Source organism: Haliotis cracherodii, unplaced genomic scaffold, assembly GCF_022045235.1.
Source record: "Haliotis cracherodii isolate W230 unplaced genomic scaffold, xgHalCrac1.p SCAF_11, whole genome shotgun sequence".
NCBI lineage: Eukaryota > Metazoa > Mollusca > Gastropoda > Lepetellida > Haliotidae > Haliotis > Haliotis cracherodii.
The window spans coordinates 3,550,248-3,569,641 of record NW_027266266.1 but is presented as its reverse complement, the minus strand read 5'-3'; the positions used below and the strand labels follow the sequence as shown (position 1 = coordinate 3,569,641).

The following is a 19,394-nucleotide window of genomic DNA, read 5'->3' as shown; positions in this document are numbered from 1 at the left end:
CAACAGAAATAGGCTTCACATTATGCACCCATGTGGAGAAACAAACAGGCCTTTAGCGTGACAAACGAACACTTTAACCACTTGGCTACCCCAGACAGCAAGGAACTTGGAGTAGGAGAGCGTGGCGAGTTAAATCAACTTATAGAAATAATTCATTCAACAAAACACATCTAAAAGTAAAATAATTTATTGTGTTGAGATGTAGAAACATGATGTGTTCACATCGAAGACAGCTGTGCTCGTCTCACAAAATGGTGGCTGTCTCGCACCCGAACATTCATCCATCAGGTGTCAAAACGTTTAAACACCAGACTTCATCTACGGGCCAAGACAGCCACCAGATGGCTCGACGCGCACAAATAGAATCAGCATTAAGCACAAGATAAATCATAAGAAAATTCCAAGATATACCAATACTACAAATTCTAGGAAATGACATCCCTGATACCATTTGAAAATCAGATGCAACACAGATTGAGCAAAATAGGAAATTATTCTCATGTTTCGAAATTATGAAACTTAAATCACATTTTCACAATTGCATGGAGGGCAGTGTCAGGTCTTCAAAGGTAAACAAGAACATCCTAATAAATATTACTTGACAACGTGATCACTTTACATTTTCTGAAATATATGTTCATTGAATATTACTATGCAACGGCATGGAGCTCATTTCCTGCCCATAAGCCACAACCTAAACTTAAGTATTCTTGACGATTGCATGGAGTTTCAGTGACTAGCTTCACTCTGTTTATTGTTTATTCACTGACAAATCTGTAAACTTAAACTCAGGTTTGTCAAAAGTTTATAAAAATATCATTTTCTAAATATTTTTCCATATTTGCTCAAAATCACAACAAAATTAATCCCTCTGAAAAGCTATGTACCCTCAAAGGCTGACCCAAGAAGTGTTGAAATATGAAACAGACCATAGAAGCATCCTACTTGTGACCAATCTTTTTTTCTCAGAAAAGTTCATTCGAGCAATATGTTTTTGGAACTTCAAAACATCAAACTTTTGCAAATTAATACAATGAATTTATTACTCAGAGAAGTAATCAAAACTATCTCACACCACAGAACAGTTGAAGAATAAATATTTCAATGTTAAAACTATATCAAATATATGTGGCGTGTTATCAAAGGGAGATAACTATATATTCTCATAAAATATAGAAATGATTAGCAAAATATATCAAACTATTCCATATGAAATATTCCAATCCAGATTAAACTGAATTCACAGATGCAGTGGGATACACATTTGTTTTTGTTTTTTCACTTATTTTTGTCAAGTTGATCTAAAGATCTTCAATTTCTAAGCTTACACATTTCAAACTGAACTTGGTCGACACAAATGTGATTCTTGTGAAATTACATCTCATGTAAACTAAATAAGTGGTTTCACATTTTACACATTACCATGACAACACCCATAAATACTCTTACATTCACGCTAGAAACAGATATTGCATATAAATTTGCTCTTGGAGTAGCAGGTATCTATGTGATAACTTGGACCAATATTTTAAATCGATTTAAATCTATCTACCATTGTAAAAAGACATTTGAATATATTCCCTGAACTGACATATATCAGAAATAGTCTTGTTTTAATTTCACAAAATTTAAATTAAATCATATTTAAAAGGTCAAAATCAAATAAATGTCATCTCTTTCTCCAAGTAGATCAGCACTAGTAGTGTTGTAATTCTTGCACAAAAACACAAAAACATTTGTGGTATTGCAGTTGTTTTTTAAACGGAGTTCAAGTAGCACAGCCCCACACCTGCTCCTCAAGGTAAACTAATTATTACTTAGACATGTTAAAGTTCGTCCTTCGAGTTTTCTTCATTATTTTTCTTTATACTTTCCAACAATGCTTCATCTTCATCCCTTTGCTTCTGTGCTGCTTCCTGCCATTTCTGTAAATCTTCGTCAATCTGCGATTCTGTTTTTTCTTTGTATGGACCATCCTGATGATCAGCAGGAACATACTCTTCTGCATCATTTTTCTTAAAAAATCCCTTTCGTAACAAAAGTTTTGTGCACTTATCCTGAGTTAAAGGACTCAGGTCATGTTTCTGAAAAAAAAAGCAAAAGATTTGAACACATGATCACAAATATGGTACCCTCCATTTTATCAAGGAGTGAGTTGGGTTTAACACTGCTTCTAACAGTATTCCAGTTATATCACGACATGTCAGGTTAATGTGGGAGGAAAGCCTGAAGTGATGCAGGTCAAAGACGTGTGCCACTTTGGGAAAACCGAGGAGCATGGGTATGGTGCTGACAAACCTAGAAACGTAATTGGGGCAAACTGGGATTCAAACCCACAATCATAGGTTTCTGGAGTGCCCAAGGGACGCAACTCTGCTCATCGAATCTCATCGCCTTAGATGACTGGGTCATCTGTGCCCCCTCATTTTATCAAGGAGAGCATCTGAGGGAGATCTTATGCTGCTTCTAGCAATATCGCACCTGGGGTCCAGACACTGGGGGCTTCTTCTGACCCTCAATACCCATGGGTGTTGAGCTGCAATAGACACACCCTCTTCACCAGACCAAGCAAAGGACACCAGACCCAGCCTCCACACCCAGCTTCCACACCCAGGACACCGGACCCAGCCTCCACACCCAGCACACCGGACCTGTCTCCACACCCAGGACACCGGACCCAGCCTCCACACCCAGGACACCGGACCCAGCCTCCACACACTCAAACCAGACCCAGCCTCCACACCCAGGACACCGGACCCAGCCTCCACACCAGACCCAGCCTCCACACACTCAAACCAGACCCTGCCTCCACACCCTCATCACCAGACCCAGCCTCCACACCCAGCACACCGGACCCAGCCTCCACATCCAGTACACCGGACCCAGTCTCCACATCCAGCACACCGGACCTGTCTCCACACCGGACCCAGCCTCCACACCGGACCCAGCCTCCACACTAGACCCTGCCTCCACACCCTCATCACCAGACCCACCTACACACACTCCACAAGAGACCCAGCCTGCCCACCCTCCAAACCGGACCCAACCTCCTCACCCTCCACACCCTCTTCACTACCCCCAACCTGGACACCACCTCCACACCCTCATCACTACCCCCACCTCCACACCCTCATCACTACCCCCACCTCCACACCCTCATCACTACCCCGCCCCGCCCCGCCCCGCCACGCCATGTACTCACCTCAACCACCTCATCTTCAGAGTTCAGCAGAAACAGCTCCGGGTTGGCACCGTGTACCGTCTCAAACTTAACATTGTGACTTAAAAAGGTCAAGGTCATTAACAAGTTTATTTGTCTTAACATGTACTGTAAACATAAGGAAAACAACTTTGACATTAATTTGCATCAACCATATATGAGAGCTTCACCAATGAAAGGGTTAATGTACATCCCAAGCCAAATTAAGATTCTAAAATAAGGCTTGGATTAGCATGAAAAGAGACATAAATTTCATTTTCTGATAGTGCTTATGGCATACCGGTTACGGTACATCAACATATTGTGAACCAAAAAACACAGGACATCCAGTTAACAATTTTCTGTAAAACATGAAGCAACATTATTTTTGTCAGTACTTTATGGAACCAATTTCTTAACAAATATATACAGATATCTGAATAATATTACCCAACTTGGTTCACAGATCTACCAACCAAAAAGTTCAAATATGGGGAACAGCATCTTGAGTTTGAGAAACTTTTTCCCTTCCCCCTTTTACTGTTACTTTCAGTAATAAAGATGTTAAGTGTAATCTGCTGTTAAAAAATTATAGTAGATAAAAAACATTTCCTCTGAAAAACATAATAGCCATGAGAAAGGATACAACAGAGGGAGATCTATTCTAATAAACCTCTTGACCTCTGGCAGGCGATTCAGTCGTCATCCAGAACAACTCTGAAAAAAAGGTTTTAGATGTTAGTTCATGAGTTTCATATTTACAGTCAACAACATTCAATAAATACCAGGGCAGGCTGTAAATTATTAAGTATGGCTCGCCAGTGGCTGACATATTCAGAGTTCAAGATGAGAGGATTTGTAAAGTTTCAAAGTAAACCGCCACAACCCAATTGCTTTGGTTTGCTTACTAACCCGCCCTCCACACCCTCGTCACTGGACCCGCCCTCCACAACCTCGTCAATGGACCCGACCTCCTCACCCTCATCGCTGAACCCGCCCTGCATCGCTGAACCCGCCTTGCACACCCTCATCGCTGAACCCGCCCTGCACACCCTCATCGCTGAACCCGCCCTCCACACCCTCATCGCTGAACCCGCCCTGCAAACCCTCATCGCTGAACCCGCCCTGCACACCCTCATCGCTGAACCCGCCCTGCACACCCTCATCGCTGAACCCGCCCTCCACACCCTCATCGCTGAACCCGCCCTGCAAACCCTCATCGCTGAACCCGCCCTGCACACCCTCATCGCTGAACCCGCCCTGCACACCCTCATCGCTGAACCCGCCCTCCACACCCTAACTTGGATCAGGGCATAAATATATGCACATAAGAAGTCCTCTGAAACAGCATTTGGAGAAATGTTCTGAAAAAGGTTTAATAGTTGGTTTAAAAATACCCAAAAAAATTGATCCAAGGGAGTAAAACTAGATTGAATACCCAAAGAAAACTATCAATACCAAGCAAGTCAACTCAATTTGTCGCTGTTTTCTGTTTCATTACTCATGACAAAGACCTGGTGTATTTAAACATGAGTTTGAAACAGAGTGAGCACAAGAGGGAATACAAATGACAACAATATTCAACATGCAACAGAAGCTTAAACAGCTTCAAATTAGCATCAGACATAGTAACGTTACCAGAGGGATTCCTAGCTATGATACTGCTTAGTATACAAGGTATCAGTGACAAATCAATGCTGTATAGTTAAAGCAAAGCAGTCCATAGATACGGTATTGCAGTTACCATGGTTACTCTGTAGTGAACAAAATGTCCGATAGCATAGGAAACAGCCCCAGTTTAGTTAAAACATCCCAAAGACAAGGCAAAAACAACCCCACATAATAAATGTACATTGTCAAACAATCCAAGCATCACAGAAAAGCGTAGCCATTCATTAAAAGAAAATCTGAAAATGCATGTTCTTAAATTTCCATGATAAGATGTGAAAATGAAGTGTGTATGTTCTAACAAACATATCCAAATTACTTCAAAGCTCCTTAAAATGCATCTGCATATATACTTTAGAAAAGAACTTTTAAATCTTAACATGTTTTTGTGGTGGACAAGACTAATAACAAGACTTGGTCCAAAACTTTTATCCATATTTTTCATGGCATGCTTAAAGGATAACCAGGCAATAGGTATCAAATGGGCTCCATCACATATAGTGTTTGTAACATGTGTTTTAGCAAGTGATACATATCTTTACTATGTAGATCCATATAATGTAGAGTTTGCGACATATGAAATGTAAGACATTTTATAAATTATCTAGGCTAATCATCTATGATATCTTATAAACATTTGAAAAATAGAAAAACATGGTTAAATACATAATCTTCAATTTCTATCTTATTAATCATCAGGCTTTTCATAGGCAAATTTGTTTTATGCAGCGCAAGGCAAATATCACCAACCATTGAAACATCAGACTGACAGGTGGTAGTATGTTACTTTAGGTCTCTTTGTATAAGCCGTACAACGATTACTCAGAGTATGCAACAAAAATATAATAATGACATCTACTTTACAAATATTAACATAGAAAACATATATAAAGAACACTATAAGAAATCCGGGTAACGATATATCCGAGATTAACTACCAGGATGGAATGTGGCACGGAGACGCCAAGGTACGATTGATGTGGAATATTTTCTCCGTTTTATTGTTTTCTGTGTTGGGAATCAAGAAAGGAAATACACTTCACATGTAATACTTCACACTGGCATAAATATTTAATCTAAAACTTATCTTATTTTCTTCAAAACCAAATGGAGATATATCTTTCAAAAGTTTCATCACAAAAAAAACACACACAAATTTAGACTTTGATTTTGTATCACAATCGACCTGTGTTCTGCAGTGTAGGTGCAAATAAAACGCCTCATCATATTACATTTCCGAAAATAAATTCCAGGGAGTAAGAATTATACCTTGACAACGCCTCGCATGACATCTTTGTTCGAGACGTCCTCATTGTCAGCATACACAATCGCCAACACCAGCGCACACGTCGACAACCAACTTAACGCTGCCATGTTGTTTACTGAGACCTTCACCTTCTGTATTGACCAATGCTCGCTCTCCATGTATATAGAATTTAGTGTGACCCTTGAACCCAATATCAACCAATCGAAATGGTCCACAACTATCAGTACCTTGTGTTTGTGCGAAACGTTAACGCGGAAGTGATGAATACTTAAGATTGTGAACATTTCTTTTGTGTACGGTCATAACGAAAACGTTCCTGATGCATCCTGAATTTCTTTACAACCGGTTTGACTTCTGTAGATAAAATCATCATATGTTTCTCGTCAAAATAGGCAAAACTAGGTGCACATCTCCACGAACATCATAATATCTGTATCCACAAAATAAATGTATTTACCCACCATCTTTCCCCAATCTCTTACTGATCCGGAGCGCGCTATGTCATGAACATATTTAATTGTTTGTTGTTAACGCCGCACTCTGCCACCTTTTCGAGGCCACTATTCGTTTTTGAAACAGATATCTATTTCAAAGCCCCAAAGAAATTGGCTTCACACATTGTACCCATGTCGGGAATCGTACCCGGGTCTTCGTATTTCCGAGTAGTGCCCCGAGTAGGAGAGCGGGACTTACATTATTCTGACACGAATTTGTAAACTCAATAGGATAAACTCGTGGATATAAAAATCACTTTGCTTCCCACACTTTAATAAACAGTAGGTAGTATGCCGTGATGTCTCAAAACTATTGTTCACAATGTCTGTATGACCAACAAAGCACTGTTAAAATGTGTCTTGATTCTAAACACATAATATGACGCGTTGAAGGTCAAAACAAGTTTAGGATTGTGTTTAACAGCTAAAAGTGTCCGTGTTTAGGGTCTAAATGTGGGAAAACATCAATACTCTTGTGTGTCTCTGTTATTCAAAATTACTTATTCGCAGCGATTCATTATAAAAAGTTCAGTAAAGTTCCCCAGCTCCTAAACACAATACAACTTGCATACACACGAGACATAATAAAACCATGCGTATATAATTATGGATACTAATATTGAAAACAGTTAAAGGTAACAACAGCATATTTTTCTCGTGTTTAATGGTAATATTACATACAAAATGTGTTTCTTATAATAATGTAATTTATTGTTCATGGCAATGTGCTTAACATCTCGCTCAAACGCAACAGTTTTACCTGGCGTCAATAAATCCATACGAGGCATAGAACAGGTGTGGCTCTCGTTTCAAACGGCGGATGTTGCAACGTAACATATGTACATGTCGGCTGTAATCATAAAAAGAAATAAGCCGACAGAGATCAAACACAGCAATTGTTTCAGAACAACTTGTCAAATTATGATGGTGAACGTCAGCAATAACCCCGAAAGTTTCTATTCTGGGTTATTTCTTCAGGCCCTTGTCATAACATTCCGTAGCAAGCCATAAAGGCGTTTTCATATGCAAATGACGAAACGGTTGTAGAAACGCAGTCTAGTCCTCATTTGCCACGTACACACGAACGCACGCACGCGCTAGCTCACTCACTCCGGAGCGTGCTATAGATTGGTCATACCATCAAAATGACTTGTAGTGTGATACCCTTTGTAATTTTTGGGTCTAATCCAGAAATTGGCCTCACACATTGTACCCATGTGGGCAATCGAACCCAGGCCTTCGGTGTGACGAGCCAACGCTTTAACCACTAGACTATCCCACCGTGAAAGGGTATTTCAAAAGTACAATGTTTTATTAAACAAGAAATTTTCAAATTAAAATGTTCATGTGTTGAAAAATACAGTTTGTGTATTGCACCTGATGCTTGGCATAAGATTGAGGGAGGATGGTTTGACGCCGCTTTTAGCAATATTCCAACAATATCACTGCGAGGGACACCAGAAATGAGTTTCACACATTGTACCATGTTGGGAATAGAACCCGAATCATCGGCTTGACGAGCGAACGCTTTAACCACTAGGCTACCCGACCGATCCCGTAAGATACAGCTAAAGTGGGATCGGGTGGTCAGATTCGGTGATGTGGCTGCCTGCAGGTCATCGCTCCAGATGATGTGGGTCGCTGATCAGGTTTTCAGTCAGGGGTTTATCTGGTCCAAATTCGATTATTTCCTTGTCGCCGTAACACAGCTGAAATATTGCTATCTGCGGCGTTAATCAACATTCATTCACGCTGGCACATGAGGTTCATGAATAATGTTCCTAGCACCATATGTTTTAGTTGGAGGTAAAAGGAGATTGGGTGGTCACAATGACTACAGAATCAGGCAACTACATTGCCGAGCAAAAGAAAGTATACATCTATGTTTGATGGTGGCTACAGACCCGCGAAGATTAGGGTAGAGAACAGGTCTTCAGCAACCCATGCTTGTCGTTAGAGGCGACTAACAGGATCGGGTGGTCAGGCTCGCTGACTTAGTTGATGCATGTCATCGTATCCCAATTGCGTGGATCGATGCTAATGATGTCAATCACTCGATTATTTACAGGCAGCTGTCATATAGCTGGAATATTGCTTATAGTGTGTTTGTTTGTTGTTCTTTAACGCCGCAACTAATGATGGCTACAAATGAAACAAACAGGAACTGTTTGTTCGATGGTGATGTATTTGGTACGGGTTTCACAGTTGGGTTCTGGCCCTTAAAGATGCAGTGTTTTGCATGAAGGTAAGTGAGACTTGTGTTTTGCTATCATCAAGACCTGGACCCACTTGCACAAAGAGATCTTAGCGCTAAGATGATCGTAACTCCCATACTTTAACATAGGCTTACAATAGTTTTATCGCTAAGTTCGCTTTGTACAAGTGGGTCCTGTACTCTAACCTGCGGATTGGTTTTATGGCCCCTTACACCGACTTTAGGTGGCATGTAGTTCAGAATGTCGTCACGACCTCGAACGCGCGTGTAGCTTGATTGATTGGAACATATATTTTTTACTATAACCAACTTGACAAACAGCATGGGATTAGGAAAAGATAATTAATTGTACGAGTACACAATATGTCGTTACACAATGACACTACATTCATGAATACAATAACAATCGGTTATAATCAATAACTTTGTGTGATTAATGTTTAATCGCGAAACATATACATCTTACATGCAGTTTACTGATGTATTGAACATCTGTTCATGAATAGACACCTCTTCAATTTATCGTTTGGGAATATACCGTATTTCCTCTTCTGTGAGAAGGATTATGTTAGGCGCACTGTGGCTCGAAGAAATGGCCGTTTGTATCACGAGGTTCAATCAAGATGTTATGCTGGGGACGTATGCACAAAGGCCATTCCATTGTGACGTGTTTCGGTCACGTGTTACTTCAGGTCTTCCAGCCTTTAGGTATGATTTGATGTTTATGCAGCACAGTTCACTAAACTAAGTCCTGTTTGATATAATGGAGGACGGATTTTTGCTTACCATTTGTCTTGATTTGAAAAAAAAAAATATTTGTGTAGATGAGTATTTTTTAATGTTTCGCTTCAAATGTTTCGCTCTGTCCTTTTAATATGGGAATTACATGCTTATTCTGTAATAATGCTATCATTTTGTAAAGTGCAGGATGTTTTGTATTCTTACAGTAAAATGTATGCCTTTACATACTAGAAATCTTCGTTTTCTTTATAAGAAGTTTGCAGAGCTTTGCAGTAACGAACATGCATGCCAATATTTTTCACCTTGTATTATTCTAAAGTTTATATTTGTATTTTCATTTTTTTTGTATTTTTTTCTAACCCATTAAATATGGAGAGGTCGACTTGAAGTATTTAAGAATAACTGTATGAACGTCGGAGCTTGCGACGACGTTCATACAATGTTTGGCCCTCACTCTATGCAGGTTCATACTCCAATGAACTCACACAAAGTGAAGGTCAATTCTTATAATTTTTTATCACAATTTCTTACCTCAAAGGATGTAGGCCAAGATCTAAACACAATTTAATTTAGTACGTGTGACTTCATGTTTACACTGACAGCCAAACAACAACCATCTATATCGCGGAATAAAATAGTTCCTCAAAAAGAGAGGTGACATGAGCGTATGGATGCAGAACTTGCAATTCAGAAACATCTTACGCAACACATGTGTTCATATAATATCCCCATTAGATGAGAAAGGTCTGTAATGAACTACCTCAGTAAGTCAGTCACAATGACAGCGCGTCGTTATAAATTTACATCAAGTTCACGACGTCAAAATGGCCGACACGGTAAACGTGACGGGAGGATTTCCGAAGTTGTTAATGAACCTGAAGCGGTTACATGTGTTAGTCATCATTGATCAACTGACCAATTATTGAAAGGTGATTAAAGATGCGTCAAACAGACACCAAGGTAAATTCGTAGATTGCTGGAGACGGTCACTGTCAGCCTAGACACAGATCGAGTCGATACTGACGATAGTTTGGATGTCCTTTTTTTCGTTTGTTCATTAGGATGGGCCGTAGCGAGGAAATTCGTGAACAATCATTCAGTCAAGCTCTCTTACGTTTCTCAATGTATACTGAAATGCTGAGACCAAGATTAAAGGTTCTAAATGATCAGAAATAATGCTAATGTATGTTTTCGTGTAGGGGAATATTCCCAGGGGTTTCCCCAGGAATGTGGAAGTAGTCCGTCAGTGTTTACGTCATTTCAAGAACACGGTCTCGTGAAAAACGTATGAACGTCAAATTGTGTCGTTCATTTTAAGGATTGACTGTGTATTTTTTTCGGTTCATTGAGGTATGAATCGAAAAACCGATGTGCAAACTGTATGAATCCGCGTAGCACATCGGTTTTTCGATTCATACCTCAATGAACCGAAAAAAATACACAGTCAATGCTTATAATTAAATTCGACAACGTAAAACATGTTTTATCTACAATAGTTTAACCCAAAACAGTTGCATATATCAAAACAGACAAAAATGACGGCATTGATGTTCCAGGTGTAGGAATACATACAGTGGCGTGACATGAATCAGGTGATCGTTTAATTTATGCACATAACTTGACACGCCTACACAGTCAGTAGCCAATCAACGGAGAGTGGGATTAAAACAATGTTCATTTGACCTGTCAATTAAGGCAAGAGGCGAAAAGACTTGCAACAGTCAGACTGTAACGAACCGGAAGAAATATGTCCGAGAGAAGGCGGCTGTTTCAAATAACATGGTCATTTACTGCGTGATTCAAACATTACTTCTCTGATTACGGTAAAACAGTTGGAGAAATGCTAGTTAGAAATGAAACGCGAAGACATGAAAGTTGAACCGAGGCGAGCGGGAAAAAAAACTGGCGAGCGAGCCTGCACGTTTGCTGTTTCATTCATTCTCGGCCTTCGGTTTCAAAGGGTAGTTTGGACAATGAATATGCATGAAAGTCGCTAAATGTCCTGTGCATGACGATACACGTGAGCAGAAAGGGAATTCCCTCGACAATTGGGATTCCCCGACATTCCGAAGTAATAAAAGTAGTGCGCAGCGGTGGGCGTGGCTTAATTTTTTACATTCATTGGGAAATGAATGCAATAACACGTGACCAATTCAGCTAATCAGAATGCAGGAATTTCCATGAACACAACGAAAATTTAATTATACACTTATGAACGTCAATTTCGCGGTCATGTGACCGACCTCTCGTCCAATGGAAAAGTCGCATATCGTGTAAACGTCAAATTAAAAAATTATTCTAATATACTTTCTGATTGCATTCTTTGGCCCCCGTCTGTTGAATCCGTTAACTCCGAAAATAAGAATGTCGCCGATGTCGCGCCCTTCCTAAATAATACGAAAGGAATTAAGAGTCCAGTCTCTACTGTGGGTCGTCTTCAAAAACAGTAATCTGGACCAGTTCTAAGTGAATTAAACAAGGAAGAACCTTAGGTCTTAATGGAGAAAATACGGTACATCCATCGATTGTATTAAACACAGTTATTGCAGACAGTTGTATTGAATACTTTGACCTGTTTAGCGGGTGCTACCGGTAGGGCAGGGCATGTTTACCCTTTACGCGAACACCTGGTGTCATCACTTATTTTTTAATGGTCCATTTATATAATTTCACAGCTATTTTGTCCTTTACGCCATATGGAATCTCGGAAAAAAATCAACACTGGTTATTCTCTTGCTCTGGTGTTTTATTTAATTGATACCATGTATATATATTGATACCATACCGTTTTACAGTACCTTCTTTACATATATATATGACGCTATTGAAGGCAACTGTGTCGACAATGAACTTGTAGTGTGTCTGACAATATTTTGGGGACATTTCAGACAACTTTTGAAAATGAAATTTCTTACCCCACCATTGTTTACCTTGTGCTTACATTACCTGTGATTGCACAAATTCATTCAAACTGTGATTGATCAATCATTTGTTACCCCTCCCTAGATTATATTATAATTCACAACAAAACCTCTTCTTGTTTTACTCGATCATGAAACTCGACCTATACTTTCTTTTGCCACCCAGTTTACTTCTTAATTATCGGGGGGAGGGGGAGGGGGTTTCTCGTGGGTTTCACCGAAGTGGTAAACGTCTTAGACCTGCATCACTTCGGGCTTTCCTCCCACATTAAGCTGACACGCCGTGATATAACTGGATTAATGTTAAAAGTAACGTTAAACCCAACTCACTCTCTCACTCACTCACTCTTAATTATCGAGCTGCAGTAAGAATCATGAGATCCACTGTTATAGTTATTGAATGTCTTCTTTCATAAAAGGAAATAGCTTTCTGAAAATAATGGAAGCTTTCAATGCTACGCGACGCGACGGGGGATTTTTTCAAGTAGCGATAGAATATTTAATGATCCTTCTTCAACCAACACATTTCATTGGTGCAGCAGCCAAAAACGTTTCGAGTCCTAAACCTTGTCGGAGGCCTTGTCCACGTGATAACCCTGTCCACATGCTGACAAGATAAGGATGTCATGTGTAAGATGACTACACACCCTGCTCCATCCTCACCCATAACACAGTGGGATGCTGAGATATATACTTACGGAAAGAAGTAACTGTGCTTCATATAAAGTGGGGGCGGTCGGGTAGCCTAGTGGTTAAAGCGTTCGCTCGTCACGCCGAAGACCCGGGTTCGATTCCCGACATGGGTACAATGTGTGAAGCCCATTTCCGGTGTCCCTCGCCGTGATATTGCTGGAATATTGCTAAAAGCGGCGTAAAACCATACTCACTCACTCACTCATTCATATAAAGTGGCGTAAATGTCATGTTATTGAAAATAACAACATAATATTTGGTCATTCATTTGATGAATGGTTTATCATAACAAATTCATTGACAAAGCCCATACCTGGTATCAAACAAAGGGTGGTGCAACAACTCAATCACCAATGTCAATATCGGGTGCGACCACCATTTGTGTTGATACAGGCGAGGCAACAAATGATTGAAAACAGCCAGGGAGATATTGTTCCAAATGTCAACCAAAGATTTCTTAACTGAGTTGCGTTATTGGCTGGTTCTGGTCCTGTCGTAGGCGTTTCCCCATCTCATCCCAGACAGTTCTGTTGGGGAGAGGTTTTGAAAAGAGCCGTCCAGGCAGTGCAGCAATGTTATACGCTGCCTCAAAATTTCTGTTACAACACATGCAACATGTGACTGGCAATATGCTCCTGCCGAGTGACGCTACATCCCTGCATTTCGAACGATGTCATCCTGGTAGTGTACGCCTTCAATATGCCAATAACAACAGTGAGTTGTGTACACCATGAGTTGTGATGTGATTACACCCCACACCATTACACTGCCACCCTCAAACTGACGACGTTGAGTGACGCAAGCGTCGCTAAAACGTTCTCCTGGATGAATGTAGACCCTTGCACGGCCATCAGAGTTGTCCAGATGAAACCTGGACTCGTCTGTGAACAGTATACTGTCCCAGTCTTGTCTTCTGAACCTCAGAACATGTTATTAAACTCACATTCCTAATAGATGTGGAAGAGGTGTACCAACATATAAGTGTGTTTCTGTAGAAAACACATAGCTGTCAATCCTTGTCATTATTTGCTAAAATGGGCGAATAGTACAATCATTGCAGTCATACACACTTTTTTCTAAAATACTTTTTAATTATCGAGCAAGTTTAGATTGACAAAGGCTCGCATTATACAGTTTTGTATTTCCATTATGTTATAGTAATGATACAGAAACACTCTCAGATACCAATCTCTATTTGCTTTCTCCTCGTGTTTGAATGACTTCTCTATATTCTACGCTTGGGTGTCCAAGGCATGGGTGGCCCAGTCGTCTAAGGCGCCGCGATTCGCTGACCAGAGTTGCGTCCCTTGGGCACGCCAGAAACCTATGATTGTGGGTTCGAATCCCGGTTCGCCCCGATTATGTTTCTAGGTTTGTCAGCACCATACCCGTGCTCGTGGGTTTCACCGAAGTGGTAAACGTCTGAGACCTGCATCACTTCGGGCTTTCCTCCAACATTAAGCTGACACGCCGCGATATAACTGGAATACTGTTAAAAGCGGCGTTAAACCCAACTCACTCACACTCACCCCATGTAGCCTCAACTCACGGTTGTCTCCCTTGGCTGTCTGGAGACTGGATCAGCTTCTGTTATAATTCCAAGATTGGCCACGATGAAGACCTTTGGTCTGTCAGAACTATACCTGTACTCGTGGCTTCACCTTTCATGTTTCAAGTAAAGACAAGTGGGCTTTTTATAGAACCTTGAGACGTTTATATACACGTTGTAAAGATTTATGTGATGACCTTTAACGTTCGTATTGATAAATTATGAAATGCAAAGTGGATAGCGTGTTCGTTTTTACATTTGAAATCTTAATATTGTCGCCAGAATAGCTCGAAAAACACACATGACTTTCGTGTGTCTTTACATTATTCATAACTGTCTTTCGTGAAGATGGATGAATTTTCTTTAGCAGTTGTGGTACTGCAGACAAACAGCAATGGCTGCCTATTACGCCGTGCGTCTTCTCTGCGACGTGCTGCTGTGTCCTGTGTGGTCTGCTTCCTGCATCCCTCATCTTGATGTCCTGTGTAAGCAGCTTCGGACACGTCAGCAACTCGACGCAGCATGTGACTTCAACATGGCATTTCAGCAGATGTGTAGGGACTCCACAGTCAGCAGAGGTACGTCATGGCATGCCACTCGTTGTTCATGGGGTAAACTGTGTGTGTGTGTGTATGTGTGTGTGTGTGTGTGTGCGTGCGTGCGTGCGTGCGTGCGTGCGTGCGCTTACTGTTCAGAAGCATTAGACTCAACTCACTCACTCACTCACTACTTTTCTGAAGGTAGTTTGTCATATTGTGTCCCCTGATATAATAACGTTCTACCATTTTGTTTAGACATTCCCCAACGTTTGGGATATTGCAATTCAAGAATTATACGTATTTGCAAGCCCAGCCATGCGATACTGCTTACTTGACGCTTCACTGTTTGGAATACGTCTATTATAATGATAGGGGATGACTAATCGAACATGATTTTGATTATGAATCATTTTTTTCTTTTAATATACCATCAAACTTAAAATTATACACATAAGGACAATGAAACACAAGTCTATTATTCCGAACTTGATTTAATATACAAATATATTACTTTTAAAGGTAGCTCCACTATTGAGGTAATGCAACTGATAAAACCCTTTCCATATTCATAAGAAATCTCTGCTGAAATCGAGTCGATTGTACGATTCTGACTATATCTTGAACATGTGTTTATGAAACACTATCAAATAGTGATGATACCAGGTGTTCGCGAAAGGGTGCATCACAAACACATGCAAAGGCAACTCAACCGTTCACGTGCAAAAACACGGGAACATATGGTACAAGTTAAAATAGGGAATTACATCGGACACTTTTGTCACAGATGCGACACATTTGGAAATGTCCTTCACATGACTACCCTAAAAGGTTATGAAAGCTTTACTAAAGCCCTGAATGTTATAACCTTGATCACACATATTTTGAGGAAGAGTCGTATGACGCTCTTTGAAATCTTCGTGAAAGGAAAATGCGTGTTTGTACCTCAAATCTTGTGAAATGTAGACACCACAGGCCGGACCTGCTGGAATACATCTTCCAGAGGCAAGGGAGTTAACACACTTTAAAAGTCCAGTTACCACCCTTGGCGAACTAGGCTGGTATTTTTGAGTTACATTTTGGCTGCACTAACTAGTTTATGCATAGTCCAATCAAAATCGTGCAACCAAATCGAAATCCGGTTTGTAAACTGTCATGCAGATTTCGGGCGATTGCAGGATTTGCAAAGCATGTGCACCGCCAACTCTTTGTCAACAGGTATTTTCCAAATCTTTTCATGTTTTTAATGAAGATGCTCGCGTGATGTGATGTACTTCGCGATGCAAGACCCGTTTTATCACAGTATAGAACTTTATTATCGATGAGATCGTCTTAACTGGGCTACCATTTTGTTTGAAGCAAATGCAATTAACACGAGAGGTCGAATCTGATTGGTCCATAGGAGAGGCATAGAAGGTAAATAAGAACAGAGTTCCTTTTGTTCGTTCACTTTACTTGAGAAAATCAGCGTGAAATGACAATAACTAAACAAGTATCGAACAGGTTGAAACACGGTCGTGTTTATAATTATATCTGGTTCCGGTTCCGATTGCGCATGTGCACTGGTACAAGGGACCGTCTATTACACAGGGGCGCCGTATAGTACAATGTTCTCTAGAAGGGACATAACTCATAATAGCCACTGGCGGCGCTAAGATCGAGCCTAGGAATTCTAGCCTAGTTCGGCAAGGGTGGAAACTGGACTTTTGTAGTCCGTTAACTCTCTTGCCTCGGGAAGATAGATGGAATATTGCTGGACATAAAAGGATATTTGGCTATTGGAAAGGTGAAGTCATTCTTCTTGTCATACAGTCTTGTGGAGAGCGTTTTGTGACTCTATATATGCATATATATTTATATTAAACAGAAGAGCTTTCCTCGAATAGGCTATTTGATGGTTGTTGAATGGTATCAGATCATCGAAAAACCCGAAGCTTAAGTTAAACTTCTTCTCCAAATTACCTTGCTTGACTTTGCATTAAACATACATGATGATATATAGAGGTTATCACGCGAGTGTGTTTGGGGATGGTAAAAATATCCTGCATTAGGAATACATTGTATTTAACGAGCCTTGGCCTTCCTAATACAGGATATTTACCATCCCCACACAAGCGTGATAACCTCTTTATCAAATAATGTCATTCTTTAATTCTGTGCGTGCTTGAAAATCCCTTTCCCTCTCTCACAAACACTACCTAAACATTACGAGTTTTCCTGGAATGCGCGCATTAATATCTATTACGTCACAGGGTAACTGGTGTGTCAGTCGGACAGTGACAGTAGCTATAATAGTTCCAACTGAAATCTGTTTCTTATACAGTGGGGAAGAGCATATCCGCAAAACAACAATTGTTTTTACTTGCATTTCGCGACAATCCATTGGTCTGTCCGCTAGAGTAACTGCCCTTTGTCAAAGGGAAGCTACTCTAACCGTAGTCAATGAGACATCACGGCCACGTTCAGACGTTGTTGACAGTCGGCCTGTCCTGTCATAACGTTAAGAAGTGTAGTCAGATGTACACACAGCGACAAACCAAACGAAACAAGGTAACAATTCAAACATATTTCGGCCAAATCCAACTATTTTAATTTGTGGAAAAAGTTTCGAGCCACAGCTAGAGGTCTACAAGCACAGATATGGCTACTTTATCCTGCCGAGAAACCTACCCATTATATGATAAGTAACTGTATCTGTGGTCCCCACGTGTTGTAACAACAGCCCCATGGATCAAGGAATGAAGTTTTTCCTTAAGTTTGTCAGGTGGGATAGTGGTGTACAAAGTTGAAAAAAATCAAATGTTTTGACAGAATGAAACTTGGTTCTTTTCTGAGATTGCAAGAATTCAGGCAAATTCTTTGAGTTTGTGATAATACATATGGTATCAATTCCACTTAATTTCAAAACACTTTATGTGAATATAAAGAAACTCTGAACACACAAAGCCATTTAGAAAGTGGTCAAATGTCACATATGGACTCAGAACCAGAACCCGTACTTTACCAAGAAAGTGCTATCCAAATATAACATTTGTTACACAAAGGAAGTCCTTCGTTGGATGTATGGATGTATTACGGATTACGGTTTATTTTATTTGGTGGTACATTTGACGCCACAATATAATCTCTCTTTGCACGGATTGTTATGGAGCTTTGGAATTCAGTACAAGAGAGGAATGGACATGTCTTCAGGTTTTGGCTTTAAGTCAAAAGTTGAGCTTACTAATGTATGGTTATGCCAGATGCCTTCCTCAGTTAACACACTGGCCTTATCGCCCTATCACGCACTGACCCATATTTTGATATCATCGCCAAACTCACATCATTACAAATCTAACAAACTATTTGTACTATGCGCATATGGTAAGAAATGTACGGTTAACTGCAATTCCGCCAGTACCATAACACCACTGTAAACATAAAAACATTGTTCAGCATTTCTGTCCCGAATGTGGCTTCCTGGTCTCTTCTGTTTCAAGTTTAGATGGGTAGTTGACTATTTGACAACTATTGAACAATATCAAATCATCGATACCTCTGAAACTTAAGATTAACCTCCTGACCAAATTAATGTGATTTGATTTTGAAATTCGACCTGAAATTCGGGATCATATTCATCAGCAGAAACAGATCAGCAAGACGGGGAGCGCAGTTGGTGCCAAGGAGGTGCCTACTTTGTACTTCTTGCCTAGATGCTCTATCCCCAGATTTCACAGAATTATTATCTATGAGAAAGTCCAGCATTTCACATATTATTTTCTCAGTAAACTCCTGATGATAATTGTTTTGTTAACGCTACAAATTGGTTGTGTTTCATGATACTTATGGATACATCTTTGTGTATTTGAAAGAAAAACGTTTTAAGTAAAGGAACGTTGAATCTTTGCTGGGCAAAGGGCCAGATGTCTTAATAATGCTAAAAAGTGGTTGAATAAAACAGTTATCTATATTTTTCCGCAACAACAACAACAACAACAACAACATGAGTTTCAAGCAAAGGAAAGTTTGCTGGCCAATGGGCCGCACGTGATTAATAGTTTTCGAAAATTTGTGTTTTCATTTTCCTTCCTCAATATGTGCCCATGAAAACAGCATGGTGAGTTTTGTGAAA

At 40.2% G+C, this 19,394-nt stretch overlaps 1 pseudogene; it reads right to left on the bottom strand.

Annotated features, from left to right (window-relative positions):
* Positions 1–171: 171 nt before the first annotated feature.
* Positions 172–6,258, bottom strand: LOC139456112 (selenoprotein M-like; annotated as a pseudogene).
* Between the last annotated feature and the right edge of the window lie 13,136 nt (positions 6,259–19,394).